This window comes from Parasteatoda tepidariorum, chromosome 12 (assembly GCF_982258835.1).
Source record: "Parasteatoda tepidariorum strain Cologne lab strain chromosome 12, Ptep-v5.0, whole genome shotgun sequence".
In the NCBI taxonomy this organism is placed as follows: domain Eukaryota; kingdom Metazoa; phylum Arthropoda; class Arachnida; order Araneae; family Theridiidae; genus Parasteatoda; species Parasteatoda tepidariorum.
The window spans coordinates 28,356,423-28,383,517 of record NC_141766.1 but is presented as its reverse complement, the minus strand read 5'-3'; the positions used below and the strand labels follow the sequence as shown (position 1 = coordinate 28,383,517).

Genomic DNA, 27,095 nt, shown 5'->3' with positions numbered 1-27,095 from the left:
TCATACTAGGTTCAAAATGAAATCGTAGGAATTATATCAGAAGTCATAAAATCGTTTTGAAAAATTGTACAAGAAAGACTTGAGAAACAGTCATTAGTTTCTTTGATCTTTTAACGATATTAATTTCGGGAAAACAACTAAGACAACATGCAACATTACATGAGTCCGAAAATAATTCCCTTAAAACAGCGAAACTAATTTGATAAGCAAAACATATATAGCAAACTGAAGAAGTTACATTAAACTCCAACTACTAGAACTCTAAAAACGTACTAGAATATCAGTCTTTTGTTATTGCTCTTTACTATATCAATACTGTCCTTTTCAGAAAAGATTTTTTATCATGAGTCTTCAAATAGGTGAAAATCTCATCATAAAAGGACTTATGTATTGTTAAAGAAATGAACAACATATGCTGCTTACTATAACAATACAGCAGTCCTTTTCAGAAAAAGTTTTTCATCACTTAAACTCAAATTGGTGAACAATTCATCATTAAAGGACATATGTATTGTTATAGAAATGAGCAATGTATATATATATATATATGTTCATAGTTTGAAGAAAACATAGGAAACTTTAAAAAGATTAATGGATTCATAAAAAGAGGAGAGAATAATGCATAAAAATAAATATTTTTAAAAAAAAGTAATAAAAAATAAAAAAAACAAGAAAACGCAAGACATGATAATGAAATACAAAATCTATATATAAGCTTGCACGATTACATTCGCAAAAAGAAGTACTCTCTAAATGTGTATGAATACAGACACAGCAAATTATATCAACAGCATAGTTTGAAAAGAAAACAAAAATTTGAAACAAAAAATGGAGCACGTGTATTACAAAATATATATAAAAAATTGAACATATCAAACAAAGAACAGAAATATGTGTTTATCATTCATACTAAGTTCAAAATGAAATCGTAGGAATTATATCAGAAGTCATAAAATCGTTTTGAAAAATTGTACAAGAAAGGCTTGAGAAACAGTCATTAGTTTCTTTGATCTTTTAACGATATTAATTTCGGGAAAACAACTAAGACAACATGCAACATTACATGAGTCCGAAAATAATTCTCTTAAAACAGCGAAACTAATTTGATAAGCAAAGCATATATAGCAAACTGAAGAAGTTACATTAAACTCCAACTACTAGAACTCTAAAAACGTACTAGAATATCAGTCCTTTGTTATTGCTCTTTACTATATCAATACTGTCCTTTTCAGAAAAGATTTTTTATCATGAGTCTTCAAATAGGTGAAAATCTCATCATAAAAGGACTTATGTATTGTTAAAGAAATGAACAACATATGCTGCTTACTATAACAATACAGCAGTCCTTTTCAGAAAAAGTTTTTCATCACTTAAACTCAAATTGGTGAACAATTCATCATTAAAGGACATATGTATTGTTATAGAAATGAGCAATGTATATATATATATATGTTCATAGTTTGAAGAAAACATAGGAAACTTTAAAAAGATTAATGGATTCATAAAAAGAGGAGAGAATAATGCATAAAAATAAATATTTTTAAAAAAAAGTAATAAAAAATAAAAAAAAAAGCAAGAAAACGCAAGACATGATAATGAAATACAAAATCTATATATAAGCTTGCACGATTACATTCGCAAAAAGAAGTACTCTCTAAATGTGCATGAATACAGACACAGCAAATTATATCAACAGCATAGTGTGAAAAGAAAACAAAAATTTGAAACAAAAAATGGAGCACGTGTATTACAAAATATATATAAAAAATTGAACATATCAAACAAAGAACAGAAATATGTGTTTATCATTCATACTAGGTTCAAAATGAAATCGTAGGAATTATATCAGAAGTCATAAAATCGTTTTGAAAAATTGTACAAGAAAGGCTTGAGAAACAGTCATTAGTTTCTTTGATCTTTTAACGATATTAATTTCGGAAAAACAACTAAGACAACATGCAACATTACATGAGTCCGAAAATAATTCCCTTAAAACAGCGAAACTAATTTGATAAGCAAAACATATATCGCAAACTGAAGAAGTTACATTAAACTCCAACTACTAGAACTCTAAAAACGTACTAGAATATCAGTCTTTTGTTATTGCTCTTTACTATATCAATACTGTCCTTTTCAGAAAAGATTTTTTATCATGAGTTTTCAAATAGGTGAAAATCTCATCATAAAAGGACTTATGTATTGTTAAAGAAATGAGCAACATATGCTGCTTACTATAACAATACAGCAGTCCTTTTCAGAAAAAGTTTTTCATCACTTAAACTCAAATTGGTGAACAACTCATCATTAAAGGACATATGTATTGTTATAGAAATGAGCAAAGTATATATATATAGATGTTCATAGTTTGAAGAAAACATAGGAAACTTAAAAAAAGATTAATGGATTCATAAAAAAAGAAGAGAATAATGCATAAAAATAAATATTTTTGAAAAAAAGTAATAAAAAAAAACAAGAAAACGCAAGACATGATAGTGAAATACAAAATCTATATATAAGCTTACACGATTATATTCGCAAAAAGAAGTACTCTCTAAATGTGTATCAATACAGACACAGCAAATTATATCAATAGCATAGTGTGAAAAGAAAACAAAAATTTGAATCAAAAAATGGAGCACGTGTATTACAAAATATATATAAAAAATTGAACATATCAAGCAAAGAGCAGAAATATGTGTTTATCATTCATACTAGGTTCAAAATGAAATCGTAGGAATTATATCAGAAGTCATAAAATCGTTTTGAAAAATTGTACAAGAAAGGCTTGACAAACAGTCATTAGTTTCTTTGATCTTTTAACGATATTAATTTCGGGAAAACAACTAAGACAACATGCAACATTACATGAGTCCGAAAATAATTCCCTTAAAACAGCGAAACTAATTTGATAAGCAAAACATATATAGCAAACTGAAGAAGTTACATTAAACTCCAACTACTAGAACTCTAAAAACGTACTAGAATATCAGTCTTTTGTTATTGCTCTTTACTATATCAATACTGTCCTTTTCAGAAAAGATTTTTTATCATGAGTCTTCAAATAGGTGAAAATCTCATCATAAAAGGACTTATGTATTGTTAAAGAAATGAACAACATATGCTGCTTACTATAACAATACAGCAGTCCTTTTCAGAAAAAGTTTTTCATCACTTAAACTCAAATTGGTGAACAATTCATCTTTAAAGGACATATGTATTGTTATAAAAATGAGCAATGTATATATATATATATGTTCATAGTTTGAAGAAAACATAGGAAACTTTAAAAAGATTAATGGATTCATAAAAAGAGGAGAGAATAATGCATAAAAATAAATATTTTTAAAAAAAAGTAATAAAAAATAAAAAAAAAACAAGAAAACGCAAAACATGATAATGAAATACAAAATCTATATATAAGCTTGCACGATTACATTCGCAAAAAGAAGTACTCTCTAAATGTGTATGAATACAGACACAGCAAATTATATCAACAGCATAGTGTGAAAAGAAAACAAAAATTTGAAACAAAAAATAGAGCACGTGTATTACAAAATATATATAAAAAATTGAACATATCAAACAAAGAACAGAAATATGTGTTTATCATTCATACTAGGTTCAAAATGAAATCGTAGGAATTATATCAGAAGTCATAAAATCGTTTTGAAAAATTGTACAAGAAAGGCTTGAGAAACAGTCATTAGTTTCTTTGATCTTTTAACGATATTAATTTCGGGAAAACAACTAAGACAACATGCAACATTACATGAGTCCGAAAATAATTCCCTTAAAACAGCGAAACTAATTTGATAAGCAAAACATATATCGCAAACTGAAGAAGTTACTTTAACTCCAACTACTAGAACTCTAAAAACGTACTAGAATATCAGTCTTTTGTTATTGCTCTTTACTATATCAATACTGTCCTTTTCAGAAAAGATTTTTTATCATGAGTCTTCAAATAGGTGAAAATCTCATCATAAAAGGACTTATGTATTGTTAAAGAAATGAACAACATATGCTGCTTACTATAACAATACAGCAGTCCTTTTCAGAAAAAGTTTTTCATCACTTAAACTCAAATTGGTGAACAACTCATCATTAAAGGACATATGTATTGTTATAGAAATGAGCAATGTATATATATATATATGTTCATAGTTTGAAGAAAACATAGGAAACTTAAAAAAAGATTAATGGATTCATAAAAAGAGAAGAGAATAATGCATAAAAATAAATATTTTTGAAAAAAAGTAATAAAAAAAAAAACAAGAAAACGCAAGACATGATAGTGAATTACAAAATCTATATATAAGCTTACACGATTATATTCGCAAAAAGAAGTACTCTCTAAATGTGTATCAATACAGACACAGCAAATTATATCAATAGCATAGTGTGAAAAGAAAACAAAAATTTGAATCAAAAAATGGATCACGTGTATTACAAAATATATATAAAAAATTGAACATATCAAGCAAAGAGCAGAAATATTATTTTATCATTCATACTAAGTTCAAAATGAAATCGTAGGAATTATATCAGAAGTCATAAAATCGTTTTGAAAAATTGTACAAGAAAGGCTTGAGAAACAGTCATTAGTTTCTTTGATCATTTAACGATATTAATTTCGGGAAAACAACTAAGACAACATGCAACATTACATGAGTCCGAAAATGATTCCCTTAAAACAGCGAAACTAATTTGATAAGCAAAACATATATCGCAAACTGAAGAAGTTACATTAAACTCCAACTACTAGAACTCTAAAAACGTACTAGAATATCAGTCTTTTGTTATTGCTCTTTACTATATCAATACTGTCCTTTTCAGAAAAGATTTTTTATCATGAGCCTTCAAATAGGTGAAAATCTCATCATAAAAGGACTTATGTATTGTTAAAGAAATGAACAACATATGCTGCTTACTATAACAATACAGCAGTCCTTTTCAGAAAAAGTTTTTCATCACTTAAACTCAAATTGGTGAACAATTCATCATTAAAGGACATATGTATTGTTATAGAAATGAGCAATGTATATATATATATATATATGCTCATAGTTTGAAGAAAACATAGGAAACTTTAAAAAGATTAATGGATTCATAAAAAGAGGAGAGAATAATGCATAAAAATAAATATTTTTAAAAAAAAGTAATAAAAAATAAAAAAAAACAAGAAAACGCAAGACTGAAATAAAAAATCTATATATAAGCTTGCACGATTACATTCGCAAAAAGAAGTACTCTCTAAATGTGTATGAATACAGACACAGCAAATTATATCAACAGCATAGTTTGAAAAGAAAACAAAAATTTGAAACAAAAAATGGAGCACGTGTATTACAAAATATATATAAAAAATTGAACATATCAAATAAAGAACAGAAATATTATTTTATCATTCATACTAAGTTCAAAATGAAATCGTAGGAATTATATCAGAAGTCATAAAATCGTTTTGAAAAATTGTACAAGAAAGGCTTGAGAAACAGTCATTAGTTTCTTTGATCTTTTAACGATATTAATTTCGGGAAAACAACTAAGACAACATGCAACATTACATGAGTCCGAAAATAATTCCCTTAAAACAGCGAAACTAATTTGATAAGCAAAACATGTATCGCAAACTGAAGAAGTTACATTAAACTCCAACAACTAGAACTCTAAAAACGTACTAGAATATCAGTCTTTTGTTATTGCTCTTTACTATATCAATACTGTCCTTTTCAGAAAAGATTTTTTATCATGAGCCTTCGAATAGGTGAAAATCTCATCATAAAAGGACTTATGTATTGTTAAAGAAATGAACAACATATGCTGCTTACTATAACAATACAGCAGTCCTTTTCAGAAAAAGTTTTTCATCACTTAAACTCAAATTGGTGAACAACTCATCATTAAAGGACATATGTATTGTTATAGAAATGAGCAATGTATATATATATATATATGTTCATAGTTTGAAGAAAACATAGGAAACTTAAAAAAAGATTAATGGATTCATAAAAAGAGAAGAGAATAATGCATAAAAATAAATATTTTTGAAAAAAAGTAATAAAAAAAACAAAACAAGAAAACGCAAGACATGATAGTGAAATACAAAATCTATATATAAGCTTACACGATTATATTCGCAAAAAGAAGTACTCTCTAAATGTGTATCAATACAGACACAGCAAATTATATCAATAGCATAGTGTGAAAAGAAAACAAAAATTTGATTCAAAAAATGGAGCACGTGTATTACAAAATATATATAAAAAATTGAACATATCAAGCAAAGAGCAGAAATATTATTTTATCATTCATACTAAGTTCAAAATGATATCGTAGGAATTATATCAGAAGTCATAAAATCGTTTTGAAAAATTGTACAAGAAAGGCTTGAGAAACAGTCATTAGTTTCTTTGATCTTTTAACGATATTAATTTCGGGAAAACAACTAAGACAACATGCAACATTACATGAGTCCGAAAATAATTCCCTTAAAACAGCGAAACTAATTTGATAAGCAAAACATATATCGCAAACTGAAGAAGTTACATTAAACTCCAACTACTAGAACTCTAAAAACGTACTAGAATATCAGTCTTTTGTTATTGCTCTTTACTATATCAATACTGTCCTTTTCAGAAAAGATTTTTTATCATGAGTCTTCAAATAGGTGAAAATCTCATCATAAAAGGACTTATGTATTGTTAAAGAAATGAACAACATATGCTGCTTACTATAACAATACAGCAGTCCTTTTCAGAAAAAGTTTTTCATCACTTAAACTCAAATTGGTGAACAATTCATCATTAAAGGACATATGTATTGTTATAGAAATGAGCAATTTATATATATATATATGTTCATAGTTTGAAGAAAACATAGGAAACTTAAAAAAAGATTAATGGATTCATAAAAAGAGAAGAGAATAATGCATAAAAATAAATATTTTTGAAAAAAAGTAATAAAAAAAAAAAACAAGAAAACGCAAGACATGATAGTGAAATACAAAATCTATATATAAGCTTACACGATTATATTCGCAAAAAGTAGTACTCTCTAAATGTGTATCAATACAGACACAGCAAATTATATCAACAGCATAGTGTGAAAAGAAAACAAAAATTTGAAACAAAAAATGGAGCACGTGTATTACAAAATATATATAAAAAATTGAACATATCAAGCAAAGAACAGAAATATGTGTTTATCATTCATACTAAGTTCAAAATGAAATCGTAGGAATTATATCTGAATAAACGATACGATTTTTTACGATAGATTTTGAATCTTGTATCTTAGATTATGGTGATAGCAGCTATCTTTAAAATGTGGCCCAAGCACGAATGAGAAATTTTGAATACTTTAACGTTATTTTCGATTTTTGCTATTTTAGCCTATCTCTGCCAATATTTAATCCAATCAAACAATTTTAGCTCACAATTATTCGTTTATTCAAAAAAAAAAAAAAATTCAATTTTGCTTTTTTCATCTTTTTTGTTACATGCGACAATGACAATTCAAAAACAATTCGTAAGTCTTTCTCAGAATAAGAATTATGTCATGATACTTTCAAATTATCGATCTCAATTCATCTTAAAAAGACTTACAAATTATTATAGTAAAGATATATATATATATATATATATATATATATATATATATGCAGATTAATCAAAGTATGAAAAAATAAAATTTCGTGCAAAATGTAAAGATTACGCTGAAATAAAAATTAATTTATAATCTGAAGTACGAGGAAATTCAAAAATGCGTATGCTAAAGCTAATTGAAAAACTGCATTTAAAAATTATTTTTTTGACTTTCAATAGTGCAACTTATCCCAGGAGTTTTTTAGAGAAATATGAAAAATGATCGAGACGAAATTTACTCTCCTTTTAATTAGGTTGTCATTTAAATATGTAAATAAGTTTTGAAAATTCCTAAAGTAAAGAGCATTCATATAGTAATTTGTAAGCCTTTCTCAGAATAAGGATTACTTCATATTACTCTCAGAATAACGATCGTTATTCATCATTAAAAGACTTACAAATTAATATAGAGAAGTGCTGAAATATTATATATATATATATATATATATACAAAAATAATTATAGCTTAAATGAGTTCTGAAAAAAAATTCTCTCAATTTTTAATTTCCACAATATGAAAAAACTGGTTTTAAAAACATTTTTCAAAAAATCAGATAAAGTATTAACTAAATAATCAAATCGCATGTCACCCAAATAATCAAATAATATGGCCCCAAGCACGAATGAGAAATTTTGAATACTTTAACGTTAATTTCGATTTTTGCTATTTTAGCCTATCTCTGCCAATATTTAATCCAATCAAACAATTTTAGCTCACAAGTATTCGTTTATTCTAAAAAAAAACTTCAAATTTGCTTTTTTCTTCTTTTTTGTTACATGCGACAATGACAATTCAAAAACAATTCGTAAGTCTTTCTCAGAATAAGGATTATGTCATGATACTTTCAAATTATCGATCTCAATTCATCTTAAAAAGACTTACAAATTATTATAGTAAAGATATATATATATATATATATATATATATATATATATATATATATATATATATATATATATATATATATATATATATATATATATATATATATATATATATATATATATATATATATATATATATATATATATATATATATATATATATATATATATATATATATATATATATATATATATATATATATATATATATATATGCAGATTAATCAAAGTATGAAAAAATAAAATTTCGTGCAAAATGTAAAGATTACGCTGAAATAAAAATTAATTTATAATCTGAAGTACGAGGAAATTCAAAAATGCGTATGCTAAAGCTAATTGAAAAACTGCATTTAAAAATTATTTTTTTGACTTTCAATAGTGCAACTTATCCCAGGAGTTTTTTAGAGAAATATGAAAAATGATCGAGACGAAATTTACTCTCCTTTTAATTAGGTTGTCATTTAAATATGTAAATAAGTTTTGAAAATTCCTTAAGTAAAGAGCATTCATATAGTAATTTGTAAGCCTTTCTCAGAATAAGGATTACTTCATATTACTCTCAGAATAACGATCGTTATTCATCATTAAAAGACTTACAAATTAATATAGAGAAGTGCTGAAATATTATATATATATATATATATAACAATATATTATATATATAACAACATATGCTGCTTACTATAACAATACAGCAGTCCTTTTCAGAAAAAGTTTTTCATCACTTAAACTCAAATTGGTGAACAATTCATCATTAAAGGACATATGTATTGTTATAGAAATGAGCAATTTATATATATATATATGTTCATAGTTTGAAGAAAACATAGGAAACTTAAAAAAAGATTAATGGATTCATAAAAAGAGAAGAGAATAATGCATAAAAATAAATATTTTTGAAAAAAAGTAATAAAAAAAAAAAACAAGAAAACGCAAGACATGATAGTGAAATACAAAATCTATATATAAGCTTACACGATTATATTCGCAAAAAGTAGTACTCTCTAAATGTGTATCAATACAGACACAGCAAATTATATCAACAGCATAGTGTGAAAAGAAAACAAAAATTTGAAACAAAAAATGGAGCACGTGTATTACAAAATATATATAAAAAATTGAACATATCAAGCAAAGAACAGAAATATGTGTTTATCATTCATACTAAGTTCAAAATGAAATCGTAGGAATTATATCTGAATAAACGATACGATTTTTTACGATATATTTTGAATCATGTATCTTAGATTATGGTGATAGCAGCTATCTTTAAAATGTGGCCCAAGCACGAATGAGAAATTTTTAATACTTTAACGTTATTTTCGATTTTTGCTATTTTAGCCTATCTCTGCCAATATTTAATCCAATCAAACAATTTTAGCTCACAAGTATTCGTTTATTCAAAAAAAAAAAAAATTCAATTTTGCTTTTTTCATCTTTTTTGTTACATGCGACAATGACAATTCAAAAACAATTCGTAAGTCTTTCTCAGAATAAGAATTATGTCATGATACTTTCAAATTATCGATCTCAATTCATCTTAAAAAGACTTACAAATTATTATAGTAAAGATATATATATATATATATATATATATATATATATGCAGATTAATCAAAGTATGAAAAAATAAAATTTCGTGCAAAATGTAAAGATTACGCTGAAATAAAAATTAATTTATAATCTGAAGTACGAGGAAATTCAAAAATGCGTATGCTAAAGCTAATTGAAAAACTGCATTTAAAAATTATTTTTTTGATTTTCAATAGTGCAACTTATCCCAGGAGTTTTTTAGAGAAATATGAAAAATGATCGAGACGAAATTTACTCTCCTTTTAATTAGGTTGTCATTTAAATATGTAAATAAGTTTTGAAAATTCCTAAAGTAAAGAGCATTCATATAGTAATTTGTAAGCCTTTCTCAGAATAAGGATTACTTCATATTACTCTCAGAATAACGATCGTTATTCATCATTAAAAGACTTACAAATTAATATAGAGAAGTGCTGAAATATTATATATATATATATATATATATATATATATATACAAAAATAATTATAGCTTAAATGAGTTCTGAAAAAAAATTCTCTCAATTTTTAATTTCCACAATATGAAAAAACTGGTTTTAAAAACATTTATCAAAAAATCAGATAAAGTATTAACTAAATAATCAAATCGCATGTCACCCAAATAATCAAATAATATGGCCCCAAGCACGAATGAGAAATTTTGAATACTTTAACGTTAATTTCGATTTTTGCTATTTTAGCCTATCTCTGCCAATATTTAATCCAATCAAACAATTTTAGCTCACAAGTATTCGTTTATTCTAAAAAAAAATCTTCAAATTTGCTTTTTTCTTCTTTTTTGTTACATGCGACAATGACAATTCAAAAACAATTCGTAAGTCTTTCTCAGAATAAGGATTATGTCATGATACTTTCAAATTATCGATCTCAATTCATCTTAAAAAGACTTACAAATTATTATAGTAAAGATATATATATATATATATATATATATATATATATATATATATATATATATATATATATATATATATATATATATATATATGCAGATTAATCAAAGTATGAAAAAATAAAATTTCGTGCAAAATGTAAAGATTACGCTGAAATAAAAATTAATTTATAATCTGAAGTACGAGGAAATTCAAAAATGCGTATGCTAAAGCTAATTGAAAAACTGCATTTAAAAATTATTTTTTTGACTTTCAATAGTGCAACTTATCCCAGGAGTTTTTTAGAGAAATATGAAAAATGATCGAGACGAAATTTACTCTCCTTTTAATTAGGTTGTCATTTAAATATGTAAATAAGTTTTGAAAATTCCTAAAGTAAAGAGCATTCATATAGTAATTTGTAAGCCTTTCTCAGAATAAGGATTACTTCATATTACTCTCAGAATAACGATCGTTATTCATCATTAAAAGACTTACAAATTAATATAGAGAAGTGCTGAAATATTATATATATATATATATATATATATATACAAAAATAATTATAGCTTAAATGAGTTCTGAAAAAAAATTCTCTCAATTTTTAATTTCCACAATATGAAAAAACTGGTTTTAAAAACATTTATCAAAAAATCAGATAAAGTATTAACTAAATAATCAAATCGCATGTCACCCAAATAATCAAATAATATGGCCCCAAGCACGAATGAGAAATTTTGAATACTTTAACGTTAATTTCGATTTTTGCTATTTTAGCCTATCTCTGCCAATATTTAATCCAATCAAACAATTTTAGCTCACAAGTATTCGTTTATTCTAAAAAAAAACTTCAAATTTGCTTTTTTCTTCTTTTTTGTTACATGCGACAATGACAATTCAAAAACAATTCGTAAGTCTTTCTCAGAATAAGGATTATGTCATGATACTTTCAAATTATCGATCTCAATTCATCTTAAAAAGACTTACAAATTATTATAGTAAAGATATATATATATATATATATATATATATATATATATATATATATATATATATATATATATATATATATATATATATATATATATATATATATATATATATATATATATATATATATATATATGCAGATTAATCAAAGTATGAAAAAATAAAATTTCGTGCAAAATGTAAAGATTACGCTGAAATAAAAATTAATTTATAATCTGAAGTACGAGGAAATTCAAAAATGCGTATGCTAAAGCTAATTGAAAAACTGCATTTAAAAATTATTTTTTTGACTTTCAATAGTGCAACTTATCCCAGGAGTTTTTTAGAGAAATATGAAAAATGATCGAGACGAAATTTACTTTCCTTTTAATTAGGTTGTCATTTAAATATGTAAATAAGTTTTGAAAATTCCTTAAGTAAAGAGCATTCATATAGTAATTTGTAAGCCTTTCTCAGAATAAGGATTACTTCATATTACTCTCAGAATAACGATCGTTATTCATCATTAAAAGACTTACAAATTAATATAGAGAAGTGCTGAAATATTATATATATATATATATATATAACAATATATTATATATATAACAACATATGCTGCTTACAATAACAATACAGCAGTCCTTTTCAGAAAACGTTTTTCATCACTTAAACTCAAATTGGTGAACAATTCATCATTAAAGGACATATGTATTGTTATAGAAATGAGCAATTTATATATATATATATGTTCATAGTTTGAAGAAAACATAGGAAACTTAAAAAAAGATTAATGGAATCATAAAAAGAGAAGAGAATAATGCATAAAAATAAATATTTTTGAAAAAAAGTAATAAAAAAAAAAACAAGAAAACGCAAGACATGATAGTGAAATACAAAATCTATATATAAGCTTACACGATTATATTCGCAAAAAGTAGTACTCTCTAAATGTGTATCAATACAGACACAGCAAATTATATCAACAGCATAGTGTGAAAAGAAAACAAAAATTTGAAACAAAAAATGGAGCACGTGTATTACAAAATATATATAAAAAATTGAACATATCAAGCAAAGAACAGAAATATGTGTTTATCATTCATACTAAGTTCAAAATGAAATCGTAGGAATTATATCTGAATAAACGATACGATTTTTTACGATAGATTTTGAATCATGTATCTTAGATTATGGTGATAGCAGCTATCTTTAAAATGTGGCCCAAGCACGAATGAGAAATTTTGAATACTTTAACGTTATTTTCGATTTTTGCTATTTTAGCCTATCTCTGCCAATATTTAATCCAATCAAACAATTTTAGCTCACAAGTATTCGTTTATTCAAAAAAAAAAAAAAATTTCAATTTTGCTTTTTTCATCTTTTTTGTTATATGCGACAATGACAATTCAAAAACAATTCGTAAGTCTTTCTCAGAATAAGAATTATGTCATGATACTTTCAAATTATCGATCTCAATTCATCTTAAAAAGACTTACAAATTATTATAGTAAAGATATATATATATATATATATATATATATATATATATATATATATATATATATATATATATATATATATATATATATATATATATATATATATATATATGCAGATTAATCAAAGTATGAAAAAATAAAATTTCGTGCAAAATGTAAAGATTACGCTGAAATAAAAATTAATTTATAATCTGAAGTACGAGGAAATTCAAAAATGCGTATGCTAAAGCTAATTGAAAAACTGCATTTAAAAATTATATTTTTGACTTTCAATAGTGCAACTTATCCCAGGAGTTTTTTAGAGAAATATGAAAAATGATCGAGACGAAATTTACTCTCCTTTTAATTAGGTTGTCATTTAAATATGTAAATAAGTTTTGAAAATTCCTAAAGTAAAGAGCATTCATATAGTAATTTGTAAGCCTTTCTCAGAATAAGGATTACTTCATATTACTCTCAGAATAACGATCGTTATTCATCATTAAAAGACTTACAAATTAATATAGAGAAGTGCTGAAATATTATATATATATATATATATATATATATATATATATATATATATATATATATATATATATATATATATACAAAAATAATTATAGCTTAAATGAGTTCTGAAAAAAAATTCTCTCAATTTTTAATTTCCACAATATGAAAAAACTGGTTTTAAAAACATTTATCAAAAAATCAGATAAAGTATTAACTAAATAATCAAATCGCATGTCACCCAAATAATCAAATAATATGGCCCCAAGCACGAATGAGAAATTTTGAATACTTTAACGTTAATTTCGATTTTTGCTATTTTAGCCTATCTCTGCCAATATTTAATCCAATCAAACAATTTTAGCTCACAAGTATTCGTTTATTCTAAAAAAAAACTTCAAATTTGCTTTTTTCTTCTTTTTTGTTACATGCGACAATGACAATTCAAAAACAATTCGTAAGTCTTTCTCAGAATAAGGATTATGTCATGATACTTTCAAATTATCGATCTCAATTCATCTTAAAAAGACTTACAAATTATTATAGTAAAGATATATATATATATATATATATATATATATATATATATATATATATATATATATATATATATATATATATATATATATATATATATATATGCAGATTAATCAAAGTATGAAAAAATAAAATTTCGTGCAAAATGTAAAGATTACGCTGAAATAAAAATTAATTTATAATCTGAAGTACGAGGAAATTCAAAAATGCGTATGCTAAAGCTAATTGAAAAACTGCATTTAAAAATTATTTTTTTGACTTTCAATAGTGCAACTTATCCCAGGAGTTTTTTAGAGAAATATGAAAAATGATCGAGACGAAATTTACTCTCCTTTTAATTAGGTTGTCATTTAAATATGTAAATAAGTTTTGAAAATTCCTTAAGTAAAGAGCATTCATATAGTAATTTGTAAGCCTTTCTCAGAATAAGGATTACTTCATATTACTCTCAGAATAACGATCGTTATTCATCATTAAAAGACTTACAAATTAATATAGAGAAGTGCTGAAATATTATATATATATATATATATATATAACAATATATTATATATATAACAACATATGCTGCTTACTATAACAATACAGCAGTCCTTTTCAGAAAAAGTTTTTCATCACTTAAACTCAAATTGGTGAACAATTCATCATTAAAGGACATATGTATTGTTATAGAAATGAGCAATTTATATATATATATATGTTCATAGTTTGAAGAAAACATAGGAAACTTAAAAAAAGATTAATGGATTCATAAAAAGAGAAGAGAATAATGCATAAAAATAAATATTTTTGAAAAAAAGTAATAAAAAAAAAAAACAAGAAAACGCAAGACATGATAGTGAAATACAAAATCTATATATAAGCTTACACGATTATATTCGCAAAAAGTAGTACTCTCTAAATGTGTATCAATACAGACACAGCAAATTATATCAACAGCATAGTGTGAAAAGAAAACAAAAATTTGAAACAAAAAATGGAGCACGTGTATTACAAAATATATATAAAAAATTGAACATATCAAGCAAAGAACAGAAATATGTGTTTATCATTCATACTAAGTTCAAAATGAAATCGTAGGAATTATATCTGAATAAACGATACGATTTTTTACGATAGATTTTGAATCATGTATCTTAGATTATGGTGATAGCAGCTATCTTTAAAATGTGGCCCAAGCACGAATGAGAAATTTTGAATACTTTAACGTTATTTTCGATTTTTGCTATTTTAGCCTATCTCTGCCAATATTTAATCCAATCAAACAATTTTAGCTCACAAGTATTCGTTTATTCAAAAAAAAAAAAAAATTTCAATTTTGCTTTTTTCATCTTTTTTGTTATATGCGACAATGACAATTCAAAAACAATTCGTAAGTCTTTCTCAGAATAAGAATTATGTCATGATACTTTCAAATTATCGATCTCAATTCATCTTAAAAAGACTTACAAATTATTATAGTAAAGATATATATATATATATATATATATATATATATATATATATATATATATATATATATATATATATATATATATATATATATATATATATATATATATATATATATATATATATATATATATATATATATGCAGATTAATCAAAGTATGAAAAAATAAAATTTCGTGCAAAATGTAAAGATTACGCTGAAATAAAAATTAATTTATAATCTGAAGTACGAGGAAATTCAAAAATGCGTATGCTAAAGCTAATTGAAAAACTGCATTTAAAAATTATATTTTTGACTTTCAATAGTGCAACTTATCCCAGGAGTTTTTTAGAGAAATATGAAAAATGATCGAGACGAAATTTACTCTCCTTTTAATTAGGTTGTCATTTAAATATGTAAATAAGTTTTGAAAATTCCTAAAGTAAAGAGCATTCATATAGTAATTTGTAAGCCTTTCTCAGAATAAGGATTACTTCATATTACTCTCAGAATAACGATCGTTATTCATCATTAAAAGACTTACAAATTAATATAGAGAAGTGCTGAAATATTATATATATATATATATATATATATATATATATATATATATATATACAAAAATAATTATAGCTTAAATGAGTTCTGAAAAAAAATTCTCTCAATTTTTAATTTCCACAATATGAAAAAACTGGTTTTAAAAACATTTATCAAAAAATCAGATAAAGTATTAACTAAATAATCAAATCGCATGTCACCCAAATAATCAAATAATATGGCCCCAAGCACGAATGAGAAATTTTGAATACTTTAACGTTAATTTCGATTTTTGCTATTTTAGCCTATCTCTGCCAATATTTAATCCAATCAAACAATTTTAGCTCACAAGTATTCGTTTATTCTAAAAAAAAACTTCAAATTTGCTTTTTTCTTCTTTTTTGTTACATGCGACAATGACAATTCAAAAACAATTCGTAAGTCTTTCTCAGAATAAGGATTATGTCATGATACTTTCAAATTATCGATCTCAATTCATCTTAAAAAGACTTACAAATTATTATAGTAAAGATATATATATATATATATATATATATATATATATATATATATATATATATATATATATATATATATATATATATATATATATATATATATATATATATATATATATATATATATATATATATATGTATATATATGCAGATTAATCAAAGTATGAAAAAATAAAATTTCGTGCAAAATGTAAAGATTACGCTGAAATAAAAATTAATTTATAATCTGAAGTACGAGGAAATTCAAAAATGCGTATGCTAAAGCTAGATGAAAAACTGCATTTAAAAATTATTTTTTTGACTTTCAATAGTGCAACTTATCCCAGGAGTTTTTTAGAGAATTATGAAAAATGATCGAGACGAAATTTACACTCCTTTTAATTAGGTTGTCATTTAAATATGTAAATAAGTTTTTAAAATTCCTATAGTAAAGAGCATTCATATAGTAATTTGTAAGTCTTTCTCAGAATAAGGATTACTTCATATTACTCTCAGAATAACGATCGTTATTCATCATTAAAAGACTTATAAATTAATATAGAGAAGTGCTGAAATATTTATATATATATATATATATATATATATATATATATATATATATATATATATATATATATATATATATATATATATATATATATATATATATATATATATATATATATATACAAAAATAATTATAGCTTAAATGAGTTCTGAAAAAAAATTCTCTCAATTTTTAATTTCCACAATATGAAAAAACTGGTTTTAAAAACATTTATCAAAAAATCAGATAAAGTATTAACTAAATAATCAAATCGCATGTCACCCAAATAATCAAATAATATGGCCCCAAGCACGAATGAGAAATTTTGAATACTTTAACGTTAATTTCGATTTTTGCTATTTTAGCCTATCTCTGCCAATATTTAATCCAATCATACAATTTTACCTCACAAGTATTCGTTTATTCTAAAAAAAAACTTCAAATTTGCTCTTTTCTTCTTTTTTGTTACATGCGACAATGACAATTCAAAAACAATTCGTAAGTCTTTCTCAGAATAAGGATTATGTCATGATACTTTCAAATTATCGATCTCAATTCATCTTAAAAAGACTTACAAATTATTATAGTAAAGATATATATATATATATATATATATATATATATATATATATATATATATATATATATATATATATATATATATATATATATATATATATATATATATATATATATATATATATATATATATATATATATATATATATATATATATGCAGATTAATCAAAGTATGAAAAAATAAAATTTCGCGCAAAATGTAAAGATTACGCTGAAATAAAAATTAATTTATAATCTGAAGTACGAGGAAATTCAAAAATGCGTATGCTAAAGCTAATTGAAAAACTGCTTTTAAAAATTATTTTCATTGACTTTCAATAGGGCAACTTACCCCAGGAGTTTTTTAGAAAAAAATAAAAAATGTTCGAGACGAAATTTACTCTCCTTTTAATTAGGTCGTCATTTAAATATGTAAATAAGTTTTTAAAATTCCTATAGTAAAGATCATTCATATTGTAATTCGTAAGTCTTTCTCAGAATAAGGATTACTTCATATTACTCTCCGAATAACGATCGTTATTCATCATTAAAAGACTTACAAATTAATATAGTGAAGAGCAGAAATATACATATATATATATATATATATATATATATATATATATATATATATATATATATATATATATATATATATATATATATACAAAATTTAATATAGCTTAAATGAGTTCTAAAAAAAAAATTTTTCTCAATTTTTAATTTCCACAATATGAAAAGACTAGCTTTAAAAATATTGATCAAAAAATCAGATAAAGTATTAACTAAATAATCAAATCACATGTCAACCAAATAATCAAATAATATTTCCTGAATAATTGTATTAATTTCTATTATTTAATTCATGACATCGAAACTATTTGATTTAGATGGCTTAGGAAAGTTTATATTATGTTAGTCAAAATTCTGTCTCAACAAAATTTAATAAAAACCTCCGAAGAATAAAAATTTTAATAAACTACTTAATTTTTTATTTTTGAAGAATCAATCAGCTCAAACTTTTTATTTTGCTTGCTATTTAAAATTGCTTAAATGTGTCGTGAAAATTATGATATCATTCCACTCACGTTATTAAATTAAATAATAGAAATTTTAATCTTTAAACATACTTTTGCACAAAATATTTTTTAAATACAAAAAGATTTTAAGTCACGCAATTACTTTCACGAGATAATTAATTTCTGCTGAAAATAATTTAGGTTATGGAATCAAACATAAATATACACTGAATAAACGATACGATTTTTTACGATTAATTTTGAATCATGTCTCTTAAATTATGGTGACAGCAGCTATCTTTAAAATATGGCCCCTATCACAAATGAGAAATTTTGAATCATTTAATGTTTATTTCGATTTTTGCTATTTTAGCTTATCTCTGCAAATATTTAATCGAATCAAACAAATTTTGGTTCATAAGTATGGAACTCGTTTATTCTAAAATAATTAATTGGAAAATTTTAATTTTTCATTATATTTAATTTAATAATGGTCTGAAAATTATAAATACTACAATGCAAAATTTGAATGAAATCGTCTAAATAGTTTTTCTGATTCTGTTCAAATTTAAATCTGCCATTTAACATTGTATTAATAAAAATGATGATACGCGACGTTTGAAACTGACCCGACAGTCTAGAATTAAAAATAAATAAAGCATTTTTTTCTTGGATACATTTGTTGTTGGTCATTTCACGGCGCCCTGCAGCTACACAATGGGCTATTGGCGACGGTCTGTGAAACATTCCCGACGATGATCCGAAGACATGCCATCACAATTTTGATCCTATGCAGAGGGGATGGCACCCCTTCTTCGGTAGAATAACGACCAGCACGCGAAGTCGAGCACTTTACGGTCGAACAGTTTAACGAGGACCGATACCGCACATCCACGCTCCCTACGCGGACTTATCCAAGTGGTCACCCACCCACACACTGACAGCAGTCGGTGATGCTCGACTTCGGTGATCAGCTGGGAACCGTGTCTTAACAATCAGTGCACTGCAAAACTTTTTTTTTCTTTTTTTGGATACAGAACAAACTAGTTTCCTGAGCAGCGATGGCTCAAGGGATAAAGCGTTTGCCTTCCAAGGAGGTGAAGCGGGTTCAAATCCCAGCGATAGCTGGTCGATACGAATTCCGCATTCGGCTTGCACCGACCACAGTGCTGACGTGAAATATCCTCAGTGGTAGACGGATCATGGTTAGAGTCCCCTTGCCATCAGGCTAAACGTGGGATGTTTTATTGGTTTTCTCTCAATATAACGCTAATGTGGGTTAGTTCCATCAAAAATCTTCCACGAAGGTAAAATTTCTCCCAATACTTGATCCAGGGGTTCCCTTGTCTTCTGGATTTGATTCAAAACTGCAAGAATTCGTAGTTGATCATTACTAGTCTAAAACCCAGAAAATTAGGCAGTCTGCTAAGCGGCGAATAAAAATAAAAAAAATTCAAAACTAGTTTCCTGTTTCTTATTTTATTAATAATAATTAAATTAAGATACAACTATTTTCTTTGAAAATTTTTACCATTAAATTTTAAATTAAACTATGCTGAATAGAAAGCAAGTGCTTTAAAATGAAATAGAAACTATTTAGCTTATTAAAGAACGTTAAAAGCCTCACAAATTACGCAAAAAAAGTTACTAAAAGAAATCGATAACGTTTCGTTACAATTCCGAAAAACTGAGGACATTTCATTCTTTCAAGGGGCCCTAATTCGAGTGCCCCCTGAGCTCCAAACTTCCAGTCTGGTCCTGGATAGGTAAATCACTCCCCACCAAATGTTTAGAAGTCTTTAAAAGACTCTTTTAATATTTTAGACAATTCATAAAATTGTTAATGAATCATCATCAATTTAAATCCATCAATATTAAGAACACGGACCAAAATAAAATAATTAATAATTTTGAGCAGATTTAGCAGAGATAAGAAAATTTTTCTTATATCATATATGTGAAATTTAGATAAGTATTGTAACAGTATATCAAGTATCAAGTTTTTCCTTTTTTAAAATTAGACCCCTGCGATGACCATTGATATCTCGTTACAGTGAAACTTCGTTAACGTGAACACGCTTAGTGTGAATTTCTTTAAACGGAAACAAATTTTCGATTCCCCGTCAAATTGAACAGGAATATAACACTTTTATATACTATACAATAGGAATATAATAAGTTTTTTTAAAGCGAAATATTTTGTAAGATGAACTCGAATTTTATTACCCTTGTAAAAAATAATTTGACTTTCTACATGAACAAAAATTTTTATCCCCCTTAGACAGATAAAAAACATGCATCATTCATAGTTCTATATCTATAAAAGAACATCTTTTGAATGTTTTGTTATAGTGTTGGTAATTGCAGCATTACAGCAATCAAATGAAAGAGTAGTATGAATTGAATCTGTTGGGGGGGGGGGCATAAGAGGAAATAACACACACCCTTTTATACACTATATGAATCGAGTTTTCTTAAACCTCACTAGGGGGGCCTCATGGGTGTGAATGCAAAGAGGCATGTTCTTTTGAGAAATGACAACCCATATTGATCCTTTCTTCAATTCTAGTCATTTCTCTAAACTCATGGGTAATTCCGAGAAATTGATATAGCTACGTTCGTTGTATTTTTGCTGCTTAAAACGGGCTATGGAGTGCGAATTTTTTTTTTCTTTAGAGGGGAGGCACAAGTTTTTTTTAAGGATATATGTATGTTAGGGGGTCCGGAAAGTAATGTCGTTTCGACGCATTAAATATTCGTTAGTCTTAAAAACCTACTTATTAATTTCGATCCCTTTTCCATCAAGCCTTGAAAGGTTGTTTCTAACTAGGGTGAATACATTATTGATTAAAAATAAAATCCATGCACCGAAACGATATTACTTTTCAGTCTTCCAAATATATATATATATATATATATATATATATATATATATATATATATATATATATATATATATATATATATATATATATATATATATATATATATATATGGTTCAAACACTCAGCAAAATTTTTTGCTGAGTGTAAAATAATCTGCCACTCTATGCATCTTTTTGAGTTCCCTTGCCATCCGGCTCACCGTGGGAGGTTTTCGCGGTTTTCCTCTACATGTAACGCAAATGTGGGTCAGTTCCATCAAAAAGTCTTCCACGAAGGTAAATTTCTCTCACTACTTGATTCAAGAGTTCCCTTGTCCTCTGGGTTTAGTTCAAAATTACAAGGCTGCGGAGTTGAACATTAGTAGTCGTAAACCCAAAAACTGGGTTCGATGAACAACGACGATTGTAAAATAAAATAATCCTCAGTGATCCGTAATGGCTCAAGTGATAGAGCGTTCGTCTTAAAATGTGGTGAACCGGGTTCGAATCACAACGATGGCTGATCCTTGCGAATTTCGCACCCGACTCGCACTGCCGTAAAATAACTTCAGTGGTAGAAGGATCATGGGTTCGAGTCCCCTTACAATCAAGCTAACCGTAGGAGGTATTCGTCATTTTCCTCTCCAGGGAACGCAAATGAGGTTAGTTCCATCAAAAAGTCCTCCAATAAGGAAAATTTTTCTTATACTTGATTCTGGATTTCTATTCCTAGATCTAAATAAATGCGAGTTTGAAAAATTATTGTTTGGAAAAGAGCCGTGTTTGGAAGATATAACTTTGAACACATAGAAAGGCACAGGTGTTTCTTGGTGAATTTCATAATCATAAATTATTAAAATGTTAAATAATGTAAAATGTCACTTATTTTGACCCAAATCTATACAAAATAAGGAAAAATATGTTTAAAAAATTCTGCGTCAAAAGTTAAAAAAATGAATGTTACTACTTTGTAAATTTATTCTAAAAAAGGTTTAATTCATCATGTTAAAAGACTAGTAGAAAATAAAATTTCTAATCTTTCTCTTTTAAAAATTTCAATTACTCTTTTTCGCAAATTTCTCATGTTATTCCCAAATTATTTTTGAAACGCATCCAGTTTCTTAACTAGCGGAACAGAGGGTAAACAAAATTACTCGTAATTTCAAATTCTTCAAACTAGTCTGCATATTTAAATATCTTTTATACTTATATATATATATATCATTATAATGCTCATTCAAACTACAATTAACTTTTCAAAATTCAAGTCATTAAACTTAATATTCTGCTCTTAGAAAAAGAAATTGTAACAAGAAACTCAAAAAGCAATCCCGACAATGGATTAACACAAAAGGGTAACTGTAAACGTAGCTTCTCTGCTATAAAAACACCCTTGCAAAGAAACTACTTTTACAGTTTCACTTTTTGCTCCATAATCTACAAGTTGAAAAAAGAAATTGATCACTGTCACAGTCTTAAGGTAATTTTAAATAAATAATTTTTAATGCGTTTTTAATCAACTTAGTAATTGCAATTAAAAATTAGATAATATTTTACTACTTGAATGGTAAAAGTTTATTACTTTTGTCCCCTTTAATGAACGACCCAATATTTAACATCGTGGATAATCTTAAAATTCTATTAATTAATTGTAATAACGGGAAATGATTATATTTCAAAAAGTTCTTAGCTTATTTTTTAATTTATCCTAATTAAAATCAATGATGATTTTTTTCTTTTATTTATCTGAAATATTAAGAGAAGATATTTTAATTGAAAAAAGAAATCAAGTTGAAAAAAGAAATTGATCGCTGTCACAGTCTTAAGGTAATTTTAAATAAATAATTTTTAATGCGTTTTTAATCAACTTAGTAATTGCAATTAAAAATTAGATAATATTTTACTACTTGAATGGTAAAAGTTTATTACTTTTGTCCCCTTTAATGAACGACCCAATATTTAACATCGTGGATAATCTTAAAATTCTATTAATTAATTGTAATAACTGGAAATGATTATATTTCAAAAAGTTCTTAGCTTATTTTTTAATTTATCCTAATTAAAATCAATGATGATTTTTTTCTTTTATTTATCTGAAATATTAAGAGGAGATATTTTAATATTTCTAAATTTTGAGGAAGAAAGTTCCTCATCGATTATTTTTTAAACTAAAGCTTTTAGTTTCTCTTGACCAAGGTCAAGTCAAACATCGCGGGAAAAATTTTAATAGCCAGTTAGCAATGGGATCTGCGCATGCGTGCTGACAGGAGGAGGCTTTTTATTTTTCTAACTCGTTTATTTTCTTCCCTCCCTCGTTTCTGCGATCCTGTAGTGTGCGTCATCAGTCAAGTCAGTTTTGTGATAAGGAGAAAGTGGAATTTATCATTCGAATTTGTGTGTGTGCTTCTACGCCATTAGTTTTGTTGTTATGTCGTACTAGCAAAAAACATCGTGGGTAAGTTGGCAAATTATTGTTCATTTTTACTATAATTAATAAGTTTGATTATTTTTAACTTCTACATTTATTGACTGAGATGTAGATGTACTTCGAATGAATATGAAAGGTAGTTTTAATTCTATGTGAATTTAAAGGTGGATGATAGGGCAAAATGTCTATCGGTCTCTACCTTTTTTTTTTGAAATATATATTTGCAATAGTTACTAGTAGTTTCATTACGATTAATTTGAGAAATATTTATATGCTGCAACCAGGGTTGGTGTGATTTAAATCACTTGATTTTTTTTAAAATCAAGATTGATTTAAAAGATTGAGATTGATTTTGATGATTTTTTTAAATCAACTGATTTTTTAAAAAAAAAATAGTTAAAACCATTAAATGTACTTTTTTTTAAAATTTTTAGGAGTTATATACTTTTTATTATTTTTAAATATATTAGGTTGGGATATTTTGTAAAAGTTTTTCATTGATAATGTTTTTTTTTTTTTAACAAAAAACTAACGGAGGGGGATGCATATGTAATTTGTACGTTTCAAATGAACTTTTTTTTAAAAAATAGTCTAGAAATAACTTGAACCTTTTAATTTATAATTTTCCTTTGGCTGTGAAGATAAGTGTGGTCATATACATATTTTAATTATGCACATTTATTTTTATGTTTATTTAATTACAAGTGCTCTTAAAATTTGTTAAACGTGTAGTTTGTGTTCATTAATTATAAAGATATACTTGTTCTGCCCCGAGTGACTTTTTTTTTCCTATTATTCCTTCATGCTCTCTGAAGTAATTCAATTTATTCTTCATTCTCTTTATAATTGCCAATTTTGTCTTCGTTTTTAAAATAACTGATTTTATTAATTCAGTGATTAATGTGTAATAACCTAATAATATTAACCATTTTCTGAGATGTGTCAAGTATTTAACTATTGTATTATTTTAAATAATAGGTATTGATGCAATATTTCAGATGCTTTAGCTCGTAACTGTAAGAAATGTTAAAAAAGAAACAAAAAAGTTTAAATCAAAAATCCGTTTTTCGAATGTTTTTTTTTCTTTTCTTTAATTAATGTTACTTTGGTATTATTTTAATGTTATTTTATACAATATTTAAATTGAAAAGTGGCGTAAACTTTTAGAGCTGTTAAACATTTTTAAACGTTATTGTTATTTTATTAGAGTAGGTTTCTTTTTTTTTTATTGTATGTTGTGGTTTTCCCTTTGGCAAACCAGTGCCTTTCTATTTTTTTTATTAATTATTTATATCATTTTTGTCTCCTTGGAATCGCAAACCACATTATTGAATAAAGCTAGGTAATACTAATTTTAGAAAAACCCAATTTCTTGCCCCGTCGAATGTAATATTTTCTAAATGAGCATTAACTCCATGCAACAAATTTTTCAATTTTTAGAAATTATCTTTATCAGGCTTATTATTAATACACAAGGGCGCCGGCAGAATAATATAAAAGGGGGTGTAACCCTCTAACAAACTACTCCCCCCCCCCTAAAAAAAATATTCTGTTACATTTTGCTTTGTTATTACATATACTTCCATCTGTTAATTTTTTTCATCTATTTTAATCGAGAAAATTCCTATGAATCCCTCGAATACATAGATTTAGTTATTCAGGCCACACCGTTTTATCCAGCTGTAGCGGGGAGACAGTCAAATTTGGCCTAACTCTTCCAGCTACTATGTGCACTATTAAACGCACCTTTAGTACAATGCGAAGCATTAAAACATGGAATCGGTTTACAATGTCTCACGAGAGATTAATTAGTTTGTACATGCTCAGTGTGCATAAGAAAAGATGACTCAGAATTCATTGAAAAAGTTATAAACAGATTTGGACAGCTGACAAGACGATTACAATTCTTGTTTGATTACACAATTTTTTAATTGTTAGGTATCAATAATTACTTAATTATTTGTTCTTGAATAAAAATATTTTTAATAAAAAAATTTTATAATCGAATTTTTTTTCTGTATCTCTTTAATTGTTTAAGAAAAGCCAGGGGGGTGCAAGTGCACCCCCTTGCACCCCGCTGCCGGCGCCCTTGTTAATACATTATACTTGTTTCACTGTAACCTTTTCAAAGTCATTGTATATTTTATAAATGTGATTTTTATTGTATGAAAAATATTTTTTAAGGCGGTTGGTAAGGTTTTTTTTTTAAAGAAAAAAGGCATGTCTATTAAGTTTTTTTTTCTTTCTTTTTTATCAAAAACTGTTCTTTGAAAGAATTTTTTGTAAAATACAGTTGTATAAAAATTTGTGAAATAAAATTTTTTCGGGAGTTTTTGCTTTTGATTTCTGTATAGTTTTTTAAAATTCGACATTATTTATTACGGTAGTCAAATAAAGTACAGTAGGGAACCGATTATCCGGAATGATCATGATCATCGCGATTCCGGGTAACTGATTTCTCCGGTTTTCTGAATCGCTACAAAGTGCCGTTTTTTTTATGTTTATAAAACGAAACTAAAAATTTATTTTGAAATAGTTTAAAAAATTATAAATAATAATACACTTAAGTTTAAATAAGGAAATAAATTATGAAATAAAAATTATATACAGGCTTATATATGTTATTAATGTTATTATTAACATCAATAACATATACATTGGGGAACCGATTTTCCGGAACGATCTGGACCATTGCTATTCCGGATAACTGATTTTTCCGGT

The 27,095-nt window shown here is 25.6% G+C and overlaps 1 protein-coding gene across 1 annotated transcript in view; it reads left to right on the top strand.

Moving 5' to 3' along the window:
• Positions 1 to 24,266: 24,266 nt before the first annotated feature.
• LOC122268880 (uncharacterized) overlaps positions 24,267 to 27,095 on the top strand; it is a 63,344-nt gene continuing 60,515 nt past the window's right edge. The window contains exon 1 of the mRNA XM_043039669.3: positions 24,267 to 24,401. The gene's annotated coding sequence lies outside the window, so the exon portion shown is untranslated. The remainder of the gene's footprint in view (positions 24,402 to 27,095) is intronic.